Source organism: Hipposideros armiger, unplaced genomic scaffold, assembly GCF_001890085.2.
Source record: "Hipposideros armiger isolate ML-2016 unplaced genomic scaffold, ASM189008v1 scaffold_20, whole genome shotgun sequence".
Lineage (NCBI taxonomy): Eukaryota > Metazoa > Chordata > Mammalia > Chiroptera > Hipposideridae > Hipposideros > Hipposideros armiger.
Genome location: NW_017731370.1, coordinates 5,571,385 through 5,585,431, shown reverse-complemented (window position 1 = coordinate 5,585,431; position 14,047 = coordinate 5,571,385).

Below are 14,047 nucleotides of genomic sequence, written 5' to 3'. Positions count from 1 at the left end.
CTGGCAGCCGTGGTGGGGAGAAAAACGCAGCAGTTAGCAGGCAAACCCAGACATAGTGATTCAACACAGAGGCCCTGGAGCAAAGCCATAAACAAGGCTACTGACAGCAACTGGCACCCACAATCTGCTGGGCAACTCTGAGGTCATTTAACCTCTCTGGCCTGAGAAGACATTTTTTCTTTAGGGAAAACAATACTCTCATTCAAGGTAATACACACAAAAGAGGGTCTTACATATGGATGTGAGGTGGGGGTTGGATCACTCAATACCTAGTGATTTACAAAAGCAACTGTTTATTATTGCTTATGGGTCTTTGAGAAAATGTAGAAGAGTTCAAGGCCCCTTGAAGCATAGGTTTGGAACTGGCATGCCATCACTTCTGCCATATTCTGCTGGCCAGTGCAAGACTCAACACCAGCCCACTTCTTGATGGGACTCACTATAACACCAGAATGTAAAAATACAGAGAAAGGAAAGGTTTGTGGCTATTTTTACAATCTACCACAACGGAGTTTTCTTAGCTTAGGAGACCCTGAGACACATTCCAAAGCAAATAGTATATTTGGTTACTCGGGAAGTGAAGGAAATGGGGGAGGAGGGGCTTGAGACACAGAGGAAAGCAGCTAGTAAAGCACGTATAACCAAGCCAGCTAGCACTCTGGGGAGTTGGAGCTTCATTCCACTGGGAAACCCTGGAAGTGTTGAACACAGGTTTTTGTTGTTGTTGTTATTATCCTACCTCAGGGAGGGTGCTGGGATGTTTTTCATCAATTTATATCAGTCATTTGTTGAGGGCCCCTCCCAAGGGACACTAATTCTTTATCACTTTAGCCTCCCACACCAGGAAAAGTGGTTCAAGAGGTCAGGGCAAGCCCTTGGTCACAAAATGCAGGTTGTGGCGGGTGGGGGCCTGGCTATGGTGCACCGAAAAGGGAAGTATAGGGGAGTATAGGGAAGACAGCTACAGTATTTTCTGCAGTCTAAGGATGATTAAAAAAAAACATTCAAACTTCAGTTATAAGTTATTTTAATCAAAACACCTTTTTTTAAAAAAACAAAACAAAACTGTTTGCTCTATTTTGGGTTATGCCTCAGTTCTTTTGCTGGCAAAGACTGGGACACTAGATGGCATCATAACAAGTTGTCTTGTGGCTCAGGAACCAAAATACCCATCAATGTTCTTAGCTGTCCTTGAAATTGAACAATGTGAGCTGAAAACAAATGGCTGTGCCTGCCATAGCAGTGGTGGCCACTTAGCTCTACTAAGGCCACTACTCTTTCTGAGCTTGCACCCTGGCTGCAATATCACAAACCATAGGGGTGGGGGAGAACCAAAGTGCAAAGGGACAGGCAGATCACTGGCATTTTCTAAGAAGTGGGATTCATAAAACCCCTGGAAGGAAGTATTAAGGAGAATGAAGCTTTCTAAGTCCAGAAAAGTCTTTGGAATGTGTGCAAAGTTGGCTGGAAGGGAAAACACTAAACTTATAGTAGAGGTTTATTCTTGGAGGTAGGAGTGGAAAAGCGAGATAGTAGGATGAGGTTGAAAGTAAGGGAGGGTCAAAGGGGGTTAACATTTTATTTAAAATATTTAAAACAAATGAGAAAAATGTCAACAATGATCAATTCTTCACAATGGATATTAGGTAATTGTCATATTATTGTCTCTACTTTTCTTTTTCTTAAATTCCATTAAAGTATGTGTGTGGAGGGGATATAATGTTTTCCTATAATTAGCAAGTCTCGTAGGATTCAACAAATAACATCGATCTATTTCTTTAATAACATTTGACAAACGCTTTTCCTTACTGAGCCATTTCCTTATCTATAAAATGAAGATAATAATAGTAGCAATGTCAGAGGATTGTCATCAGCCTCAAAGAAGATAATGTACCCATAATGCCTAGCACAGTGCCCAAAGCAAGATGGTCCCTGAAAAAATGCTCACTGTTCCCTTTGCCTTCCCCCAGACCCTCACCACCATAGGTACATGAGTACTAAGCTTAGGCTCTTTTCACACCGAGTCAAACCAGCTGACTGGCTAGTTGTCTAGATGTGACTAGAAATAGAAAAATCTTAAGTAAAGCCTGTTCTGACTTCTCTGAATCCAGAGAGAGAGCTGGTCTAAGAAAAAAAAAATGTTTCTTGGAAATATGGCTGGAAGGACATCCTCCTTTGTGTAAAGAGAGTATTTATAATTTAGCAGTAAGTACTTCCTAACTTTTCTCAAGATTTTAAAATCTACCTTGAAGGGGCACTTACCTTTTCCAGAAAAGACCCCGGTGCTTTCGTGTAGCTTGTTAAGAGATGCTGCCTTTCTTCTTTGAATGTAAATGAGAACCCTTGATTCCTTATACAAATTAGAAAAAGCCCATAGCTAGTCTTGACAACACAAAATGCTATGAGGAAAACAAGAGTGGGCAATGTACCTCTAAGCATGGAAGATATGGAATGAAAGAAGAAATAGACAAATGCACAATTATAATTTCTGGCTTCAACACCCCTCTTTTGTTATTTGTTAGAACAACTAAATAGAAAATCAGAAAGGATATATAAGAACTCAACAACACCATCCACAAACCGGATCTAATCAACATCTATAGAAGTATCCCTCCCACCACAACAGCAAAATATACATTGAACTTGACAAGATCTGCTATAGTTACCTACCAGACTTGATAACAAGTACAAAAACATTAATTGAAAAAGAAACTTGACAAACATATGAACCAAGTCTATATGTAAATATTAGGTACTTGAAAGCATTCAATATATAAACAGATGCCTCATAGTCCATTTCTCCTGGTAGGTCAGGAACATAATTACTAGGCTAAGATTACCAACTAATTTTATATTTACAATCAGTCATTAAATCCCTGCAATATAATCAAAGAAAAATCTTGAACAAGAGAAGAGAGAATCCTGAGTTCAAGAGGCCAGGAACATGCCAACTCTTCACCCTTTTGCTGCAAAGGATTACTGTTAAAATGCCTTACTAAGTCTGTGTTGCAGAGCACAGACCATTTAAGGCTAAGGTTCCACTTCTAACACTTTCTATTTAAGGACTGGTTTAGAGAGATTGCAAAGACTTCATCCCATGGTCTCATGTGAGAGAGAAGCGATTTGGCCATTTATAGCCTAAGAAGACAGAGATAGAAGGGATAAAGCAAATTTTGGCTATCATTAGGGGCAGGGAGTACTTTGCTTTAATGGAGGCATTTGAAACTACCAGGATGCTTTATGCAGCCATCAGCTATCAGTTTTTCCAGTACACTATAAACTACAGCTGTCCCCCTTTATCCACAGGAGATATTTTCCAAGACCCTCAGTGGATGCCTGAAACAACGGAGACTATCAAACTCTATATATATATACTATGTTTTTCCTATACATACATTCTTGTCATAGACTTTAATTTATTAATTAGCCACAGTAAGATATTAACAACAATAACTAATAATAAAATAGAACAATTATAGCAATATACTGTTATGAATGTGCTGTCTCTCAAAATATCTTATTGTAATGTACTCACCCTTCTTGTGATGATCTAAAATGATCAAATGCCTACGTAATGAGATGCATTTGCAGTCTGAGATGCAACAGCAAAACTCGCACGGGATTTCTTTTTCCTTCTTCACAATTTTATGGATAGATTTGTTCTTACCAGAGACCTTAGCGACCTCAGTATACAATTTGTTTTCTTTCCTTATTAAATTGAGAACTTTCACCTTTTTACTTAAATGAAACACTTTGCATCTCTCTTTGGCATATCCAAACCGCCAGCATCACCACTCTTGCATTTTGGGGCCATTATGAGGTAAGATAAGGGTTACTTGCACACAAGCACTGTGATACCATGACAGCCAATCTGATAACAGAGCTGGCTACTAAGTGACTAACAGGCTGGCAGCATGTACAGTGTGAAGACGCTGGACAAAGGGAGGATTCATGTCCTGGGCAGGACAGAGTGGACAATGTGAAATTCCATCATGCTACTCAAACTGGCATGCAATTTAAAACTTATGAATTGTTTATTGAATTGTTTGTTTCTGAGATTTTTCATTTAATATTTTTGGACTGTGATTGACTGTAGGTAACTGAAACCATGGAAAGTGAAACTGAAAATAAGGGGAGATATTATAGATTTTTTAAAGGAGGGAATGTATAAGATCATTTAATAGGAACTTCAATAGGAGTTGGTTGATCCAGCATTCCAATATTATTATCTGGGGCTTAGGTTCTCTATAATTCTTGGCTTTGCTGTTCACATGGTTAGCTTCATTTTTAAGGCTGGTTCCCACCAGAAGGCAATTGTGATTTATCCACCTTATTCAAATATGGAGAGAGAGAATAGCTTACTCTTAAGAGCAAGGCAGAATTTCCCCAGACAGCACCAATGAACCTCTCATCACATATGATTGGCCAGAATTGGGTAACATGACTTTTCACAAAACCAGTCACAGACAAGAAAGATGAGACAATCCTGAGTCCAATCAAATTCATTCCTAAAGCTGAGGGGATTGCTCTGAGTCATATAAAGACGGGACACCTGAACCAAGTTGAGGTTCTGTTAGGGAGCAGCTCAGAGTCTCACACACATGTTGATGCTGTATGTCAGCTGGGACCTCAGTTGAATACCCACATGGGGCCTCTCCACATGGCCTGGGCTTCCTCACAATATGGTGGCTGTGTTCCAAGAGCAAGATCCTGAAAGAAAGTGGAAACATAGTGCAACCTCGCCTCATAATCACTCAGAATCGCTTCTGTTCCATTCTACTCATCAAGTCATTCATAAAAGCTGTCCAGATTTAAGGGAACAGGAAATAGACTGATGGAGGGTGGCAGCAAGAGCACGTGGTCCTGAAAATATTGCTGTGGACATTTTTGAAAAATGCAATCCTCCACTCGCTCCTACCTTTCTACCCAAAGAACCTCCTTCTGGAGCTTTCTCCCATCAAACACTGTTGGGTTTGTGATTTTTGTTCTGATCAGGATTGGGTCCTTATTCTATATTACTCAATTCCTAGGGATCTGAAGATAAATGGTGCATTTTGTAGAAAAAACTTGAGAAGAGTTTTATAAAGAGAACTCCCCAAATTGTTGGTGTGCACCATAATCCTCTTCCAACCAGGCACACAAAGAAAGGGGGGTGACGCTCTGATTTACCAGATGAACTTTACTTTTTATGACTCTAGACACAATCATGTTGCAGCCTTGCACTGAGAACTCAGGTTTTCCTCTCTAAAATGAAGACTAGAGATTAAGAAGATCCACAATACCTTTATCAGCTTTAATAGTCTATGAAAACAGGAGAAAAAGAGAATGAATTAAGAAAATTTAAAAGCATTATGCTGGGTCCATCAAAGGAGAAGCTTAGCTATTGCTTGCTTTATATTTGAATGTGGTGCATGGTTTTCATGATGGCAATAATAATTTATTGACAAAATGCTTGTATTGAGTTGCGTTTGCTGAAGAGGTCCTGCGTTCTTTTTCACCAGCTTGTTACAATTAAAACAACAGTAAACAGAGCCTTTCTATTTAGATTGAAAAGGAGCAATTAAGCTTGCTCAGTTACAAATCGGAGGCAGTTTCACATCTATGGCCTCAACTGTGCACATTAAAGACTTTAGCCCCAGATGCCCCTAATTTATTTGTACAGGACAAACCAATAAATTGTCAAACTCTGACCTTAAAACTGACAATTTCTTTAAAAATTGAAATAGGGGCCGGCCGAGTGGCGCATTGGTTAAGAACTGGCTTGGGACGCCAGAGGGCCCCAGTTCGGATCCCACATATGAGGGCCAGTGACTACTGCCCTCTATAGCAAAGATGCTGAACAACAGCTCAACCTGGAGCTGGGCTGCCATGAGTCGCCAGTGACGGCATAGGCTGCAGCCCCTGTGGCAGTGGGTTGCCATGGGCTACGTGTGTGGCCAGCAGCCAGCGTGAGCGGCCAGTAGCTGCAGTGAGCGGCCGTCCAGAAGCCGACGACTGATCTGCCTCGCCCGGGAAGAGCGCAATGATGGTCCCAACTTGGGCCAGTGAAGCAACGTCCTCCACAACTAGACTGAAGAGCAACAGGATAGCAACTTTTCTGTTCCCCTTCCCCCAATTCTCCAGCACTGTTCCCTTCCCCCAATTCCCCAATAAAATCTTTTAAAAAAATAAAATTGAAGTAGGTAAATTAGGTATAATTCTGGATAATTACTGGGATGTCCATGAGGCCAGGAAATCAGTACATATGCTGGAAATCTAAATTTACAAGCTTCTGGCTTTTTCATTTTACCATTATCAAACCATGTTTTGCCTTGGGTGACTGTCAAGGCTTGCTCCCCTTTGCCTGGGAGTCATAGAAGAAAATAATGGATTTAAGAGTTAGGAAATATAAAGTTCCATCACTGGATTCCCATTAGTTTGAGTGATTCAGTAAAGAGACACAAATATGCACAATCAGCATTGAATATTTTTAATTAAAAAGTAAAACAAACTACAAGTGCCATTTATCTCATCTATAAACCATAAATACTAAGTTATCACAGTTGTGAAGGCATTTTACTCAAACTCCTCATTATCTGCAGAAGGAAACCAGAGGTTCACAAAGACACATGAATTGTCCAAGGTCACAACACTTGACAACAGTAGCGCTGGTACTCAATAGCTTTCCCGACTGCCTCTCCAGCATCCAATGAATGAAAAATTGCCTTTCTCTCATTCTTTTCAGTACAAAATATTATACTAGATTAATAAGACTTAAAAAATAAAATGTCCAAAATGTACATATTTCTTTAAGTGCAACACAATCTTTCAAAGGCAACAGGAATTTCCCACTTGGAGGTATCTTTCATCTGAGCCAAAAGTTGCCAGTTTCCAAAAACCCTAAAACAGTGATTTTTGAAACTCTGTCCTGATTGAACATACATTTTTGAGACTTGTGAGTCTTGGTTTTCTGTTTGCACCTGCCCTAAGTTTCCCAGAGATTTACCAACTGTCTTTGGTAATGTGCTGGATATTCGCTGTTGCCCCCTCGCATCTTCTCTACCAAGCTCTGTGCCTCAGGGGACTGACATTTATGGATTCATCAATTGCACCCTAGTTCTTTGGCTACTATTGAACTTGGCTAATGGGGGGTGGTGGGTACCAATAGGAGACTAGATAGCAAGAAGATAAATAAGCCAGGGTTTTATTCCCCATCTCACTTTCTACAGAGTGAAGCAGAGTTGCTCAGCTGAGCCCATCCCAGATTAGCCAAACCCCTGCCAAATCCCAGACACATGAGTGAGAATAAATGACTATTGTAGTAAACTACTCAGTTTTCAGGAGTACTTTGTTATGCAGCAATAGCTGACTGATAAAAAAAAATACAACATCTAAAAAGAAAACTTTAAGATGATATAGTCAACCTAAAAATTGAGATAAATATCTCTAAAGACCAAAAATGGAAGTTAACACAAAGGAGTAAGTGGGGTTCAGTTTACAGACTCAACCCCAGATCCAGAAGCAAATGTTGAAATCTGGGTTCCTGTGGGTAACATGGGAAGTAAGAGGCTCACTCTTCAGACTCACTGTTTGAAATCAGAAACAAATCTAAGCTTTCCTCATCCATTAAAAGAGGTTGAAACAAGCTCTTAAAATGATCATTTGAGCAACTATTTCTATAAAACTGTGTAGCAGGGATGCTATAGGAAACAAAGTCTTTCATCCTGGGCTTAGGCATAACTGCTGACTTAGTAGCTAAATATGTAATAACTTCAACAGCAATGGAGGTTGGAAGTCCTGAACTACCAATACAAGACCTGGTTTTAGACTAAACGTTCTTAGGAGATAGTGAAAAAAGAGATCAAATATAAATCTGCAAAATTGTGAGACATGGGGTGCAGAGAGAGAGAGAAAGAGAGAGTGAGAGAGAGAGAGAGAGAGAGAGGGAGAGAGAGAGAGAGAGAGAGAGAAAGAGAGAGAGAGAACTCAGCCTCCATTCAATAAAATTCTAAAACACGTAAGGAAATAATGCAAAGAAAGACAGCAACAAAATCAACAACTGGAAATGAATTCACTCTAGATGGAAAGAAAATAGTAAGAGAGATTATTAACCACAGATTTCTGTGGAAGTAACTACTAAAGAATGTAGTTTAGGCAGAAGAAAACAGCCTGAGAAACAGAGGTGGGTGGATTGGAGCACAGAAACAATAGTTACTACAGAATTTAGTAAAATATGTTCATAAATTTAATTTACTCTTGACTCTTTTTTTTAAATGTATTTTTCACATAACTAGAGATAATTCAAATAATACCAAGGAAAATCTAGAGGGGTAAGGTGTTCATTGAGTAATCAAAGCACACTAAATTCTTGGGTTGTTTCAGAAAAAGGTTAAGATACTGAATAACTTAAACTTTGTTAAATTTTTTCCACTTAAGTAAATATGTTAAAAATTTGAAACTGTTAAACAAGAAGAAAGAAAAGTGTGTGTGGGGGAAGCAAATTAAAACTATAATGCAAAACGTAAAATAAGATCACATAACTAAGTCTAAATAGCGTAGTAATCAAAATAAATGTAAAGGAATTCAAGTTGCCTATAAGAACAAGATTATCAGGCCAGATTTTAAAAAATTCATCTATACATGGTTTATAATAGACATACTCAAAACATAATCACCCAGGAAGTTTGAAGATAAAGGATTAGAAAAAAATAAATAGGGCAATTACTAAAAGAAAGCTGATATAGCAATATTAATATCAGAAGAAATTGAATTCAGGCCAAAAAGCATAAAAAGAGACATTATATAGTGATAAAAGGAACAGTTCTATTGCATATTTGAATGGCTAACACTATGGCTTGAAATACTTCTTTAAAATGACAAAATTACAAGACAAAATAGAGAAACCTGTCCTTCTATTCAAGGTTTTAAAACACATATATCAAAAACCTATAAAACCAGCAGAAAATATCCGTTTATATTAAAAAGCTCAAAAATAATAAACCCACTTTATTGTTGTAGAAACTGAGACCCAGGGAAATTGAGTGACACACCAAAGGTCACAAAGTTTGTATGAGTCAGGACCAGGACTAAAACTTACATCATCTAATGCTAAATCCTATGCCTTCTCCATTTTGTAACACTAAGACGTGTAGAATATGCTCCATATTTATAGAAATGACTCGTCTTTTTCAGTCCATTAAAATAATTTTAAGTGTGGTCCATTCACATTCATTGGTGTTCCATTCACATCCCCTTGGATTCCTTTGACCTTTTCAGTGCACCTTTCATTGATTTCTAAGTGTTTTGCTTCCAAATATCCATCTCTGTGACGCTCTATGACGAACCACACTTGAGCTAATGGGGCAGCTCCTGAGAGACAGAAGTACCCGGGATGTTATGTCCTTGAAAATAGCCCTTATCTGATGATTGACTGGGGTGGGAAAATGAAAGACCAGTTCCTTTGCCTTGGAGTTAGGCCAAAATCTGAGGTGTATTTTACATTCCCAACCTTCCCTGTGAGATTAGGTTGAGGCTGGAACTCGACTTGGCTTCTCTCTTTTTCCTTCTTTCTGCACCCAGTTTTCCCCAAGAGAACCTCCTTAATAAATAAAGTTACATGTGAATTCTCATCTCAAGGTCTGCTTCTTGAAACCTGCTCCTAAAATAAGGATCATACAACTCTGTGCTAAAAGTAGAGAGAGAACAGAGTGGCCCTAGAAAAAGAACGTTTGAGTAGCTGAGAGTTCCCAATGATCTTGTCTTGGGAAATTTCCAGTTTGATTTAGGCACCAGGAATCTGGCATTGTGAATGTAGTGTCTGCCAAGCTAGAGAAAAACTCTCCTGCAGTTTCAGACCTGGGGGTCAATAGCTATTGACTGGCCAACTTGCTGTCCCCAACAATCCCCTTTGGGTTCAATTCTGGATGAATGATGATGATCAAATCTGGAGGATTCTTGGTTTATAGTTGTCTCTTCCTCTCATTTTCAAGGCTGGCTCTGAAAATGAAAAAAATGGCAACTCAGGGCTCTGAGCCTTAATAAGCAGAACCATGGGCAGCCATAAAAGCATCATCATGGCCTTTCAGGTTGGTCTGGCCATTATTTCAGCCCATAATGTGTGTCCCATAGTTTTGCATTTCTTTCCTTTCAAAGTCTGGATCTACATGTGGGCCCTATATAGAAATCCAGGTCTACTGGATAGCAGGCAAAAATTTCACTATTCACTACGACTTAGAATAATATTTAGATAACAAGATAGTTACTACTTCTTGAATGAATGTTACATGACATTTTACAGATGAAAAAATTAAAGTTTAGAAAATAAAATTAACTTGCTCAGATTCACATTGTTAATAAGTAGCTAGGTCTTGCCACCCACAGACCAAGGATTTGGTGAGCCATACATGGGCCCTGAACCTCAATGTATGCTACAAGTCATAGCATTTCCTGCTCTGGCTTTTCTGACTCAGGCTCTAGCACTGGGTTTGTCTTTGGTTTTCTTGCTAACTTTCTTCGTTAAGGCTTTGACATCCATTGTCTGCCCACTCATTTTCCGTGGGAGCTGACAACTGCTCCTCAAAATATGTCTTCAATCTCTACCCACCATCCCCCACAAATACACAAAGCTGGAGGGTTTTCCCTGAATACACACCTTGAGGACTTCCTGCTTCAAAGCCCTGCCCCACTTCCTGCTAGAACTCACTGTGAGAATGGAGGCCTAAAGCCCTCCATGCCATCTTAGGTCAGATTCCCCAGAAGCATAGCCCAAGACAGGAAAAATCAGGTGCCCATGGTGTGTTGAGGGAAGGCTCTCAAGAGAAGCATCTAAAGGAGGAAAGCAGACAGGATAGGGAAGAAGCCAAGTGAAGATGTGTGCTCAGGTAAAATCTAACTTGCCCTGATCCATGAAAGTCTCTGGAGCATAGATCACAATGTTGACACAATTGTCCCCTCCTTAAGGCAAGGGGGCCTGCCTTTTACACCCTGTATCAGTCAGCCATTGCTATAGGCTTCTCCTGGTGCATGGGGGGTGAAGTATAGGGGTGTAACCTCCTAGGCATCAGTTGAGGGCAGTTCTTGGGGAGGAGTCCTTTTGTGAGACCTTATTGGTCAACACTCATAGCAGCTGGGGGCTAGGGACCCTTGTCCATCCAACAGAATCTACTACAAGTGCCTAAGTCTTGGGCTCTGAATCAGGAGACTTCAGCAATCTGACCCCTTTGCCTCTCACCTCACCTGCTTGCTTCTGACCTCCTGCTCCCACCAGCCCATGTGACTAGGGTCCCTTCATACTGGCTGCTCATCCACAGGTTACTTAATTTTAGTACCTGCACAGAGTCAAGTACATTGGCGCCCGACATTTTATTAGTGTTCTAAATCTTTGTTTACAGTTCCCAAGACTCCCCAGGTGGCAGCAAAAAAGTCAACAAGGAAATAAAACTCTGCCAGATGGCGTATTAGCTGGGGATAAAACCACCACGCAGGTAACAGCTGGGAATGCGCCCTCAAACTCTGGGGCATTGCTGGTCCTGAAGGCTCATCTGGAGTTGTGAGTTTTAATCCCCCTTCCTGAGCCTGCTTGTTTAGTCTCCACATCTTCCGTTCCTTGGTATCATATGAGCTGCACGGCCCACGGCCCATCATTTCATCCAATTGCTTGCTGCTACCTCCACCAATCTCTTGGCAGAATCTGTGCCATTACATCCCACTGTTACCTTATTTTAAAATTCAAGTCTTCTGATACTAAATCTTATGTACTTTCTATTATATGAAATTTACACTTTAATGTAGCCCTGTAGAAACTCTCTAGCCCATATTATTTGGGACTGATGAAATCAGGGTGAGTCCAACAGAAGTCATACAAAGGGGCCAAGAGAAATATGCTAAACATTTCTACTCCTTCCTGCTTCTTCCTTCCTGGTTTGATTTTTCTGGACCACATGCATGTGACCCACAGGCTAGAGACCCCAGAAGGGTGGCAGACAACTGGGCCTTTGAGCTTGTGTTTGAATCCTGGTTCCAACAGGTCAGAGTTGGGTGACCTGCAGCAAGTTATTTAAAATCTTCATGCATCAAATTCCTTCTCTGAAAAACAATAGTACCTATTACATAATTGCTGTGAGGATGACATTTGAAAATACATGTTTAACCTCAGCCTCAAGGTTGTATCTAGATTTGATGGGGCCTGGAGTTCATACAAATATACCCTCCTACAAATTAAAAAAAAATTTAAAACATTTTACATTTGCAAATTTTGTGAAAATATGTGACCATGTTAACATACTAAGCCCCCTTCCTGGGCCTTGGGAAGTTTTTGTGCATGTGGCCCCAAACTTCAGCTTCAATAGCTTCACATTAATCTGCCTTTGTTTAACACAATGACTGGCACTCAGCCAGGGCTCACTAAATGTTAGCTACCACTGATTTGGTGTGGGGAAGATGGGCCACTGCTTCCCATACATGTGTTCCTAATTAGACCCCGTGGGAGTGAGCCACAGATTTATCAAGGTGCTCTGGGATCTAGGGGGAATTTAGGAGGTTGTATGTGTGTCTGTGTGGGCCAGTACCTCAGGAAAGGGATGTGACCAACTGAATTACTTAGGGTAAATAATGTTAGCTGCTATCACAACCTCTGTCATTTCAGTAGCCCAACAATCTAAAAATTGATTTCTTATTCATACAAAGTTCACTGGGTTCTCCTTTGATGAGACACAGACTCTTTTTTTCATAATTCCCCATCTTAGTTCATTAGAATACTCTTCATTCAGCTGGTAGATGGGGAAAACATAAAATGGAAGAGATTTCACGGGAAGGTTTTATGGGCTACATTCTGCTGGATAGAACTCCCGCATATAGCCACGACTAACTTGAGAGGGGTCTGGGAAATGTAGTCTAGCTGTGCACACAGGAAGAAAGCGAAATAGATTTGAGCCAATTTAGTCTCTGCCAAGCCAACTTTCCTCTAAACTTGACTAAGGACTGCAAGCCAGGGTGAAGTAAAGTTTATCAGAGCCTGATAATGGGCAGAGTATTGTCAATAGGCTGAGACGTAGACAGGGGTTATTAGAAGCACAGGAGAGAAAAAGGAATCATGAGAGGCAATGACTTCAAAGATCAGTGATGTCTTTTGTTGAACTTCTATTGATGCTACTGAAAGACATACTCCATGGGAAGATCAAGCGGGGAATCTCTCTACTTCTAGGAGGTCCAAGAATAACAGGTCTGCTGAAGTACTGGAAGAAGATCCCAGACAAGACTATGCAGACCAGCTGAAGACAGGAGCAAAAAGTGGGGAGTAGTCCCCACTCCTGAGAAGGAGAAAGCAATTCATGCTCAAAGAAAAGTCCACAGTTTTGAAGAACAGACTAGAATATCAGAGAGAAAGCAAAACACATCATAATCATGGAAGGGAAGATGGCAAAAGCCACATTGGAAAACAGACAGTCAGCTCTATCCTTTGGCCATGATAGCCTAGAAAAGAAGAGGAATTTGAAAGCATCATACACCCACAGAAAGCAGCAAGCAGGCCTTACTGCATCATGTGAGGCTACACAGCAATTTCCTCCAACAGAATCACCAAGCCCTGCAGCGACCTCAGGAGCCAAAAAATTAGATCTTGGCATCAGGGTGTGGGTAGAGGTGTGAATTAAATACTGTTGGAATTTCTGCTCATTATGGAACCCTGAGAGACCATAGGACACTTGGAGCCTTTGGGTTTTTCTCAACTGCCTACTGCAAAACAGAAAACATTGCAATGTTTTGTAATTTTCTTTCTTTCTTTCTTTTTTAATTTAACTCCATTCAGACACATTGGAGTTAAAGCTTATAAAGGATACAGTATTCCAGTACATTTTCCAGGATGGCAGCTTAAGCCAAGAAGAAAAGATTCACCCTCCACCTTCATCCCATAGAATAAGGTTACCTGACTCTCAGTTCTGAAAACCAATGGACTCCAAAATTAAAATTGTCAGAGCCTCCCTGCTACTAGGCTTACACATCTCTTCTAGGCAGCAGCTGGACCTTACCAGCCAGCTCAATTTTACCCAGACCTCAAGGGTCAATCTTTACC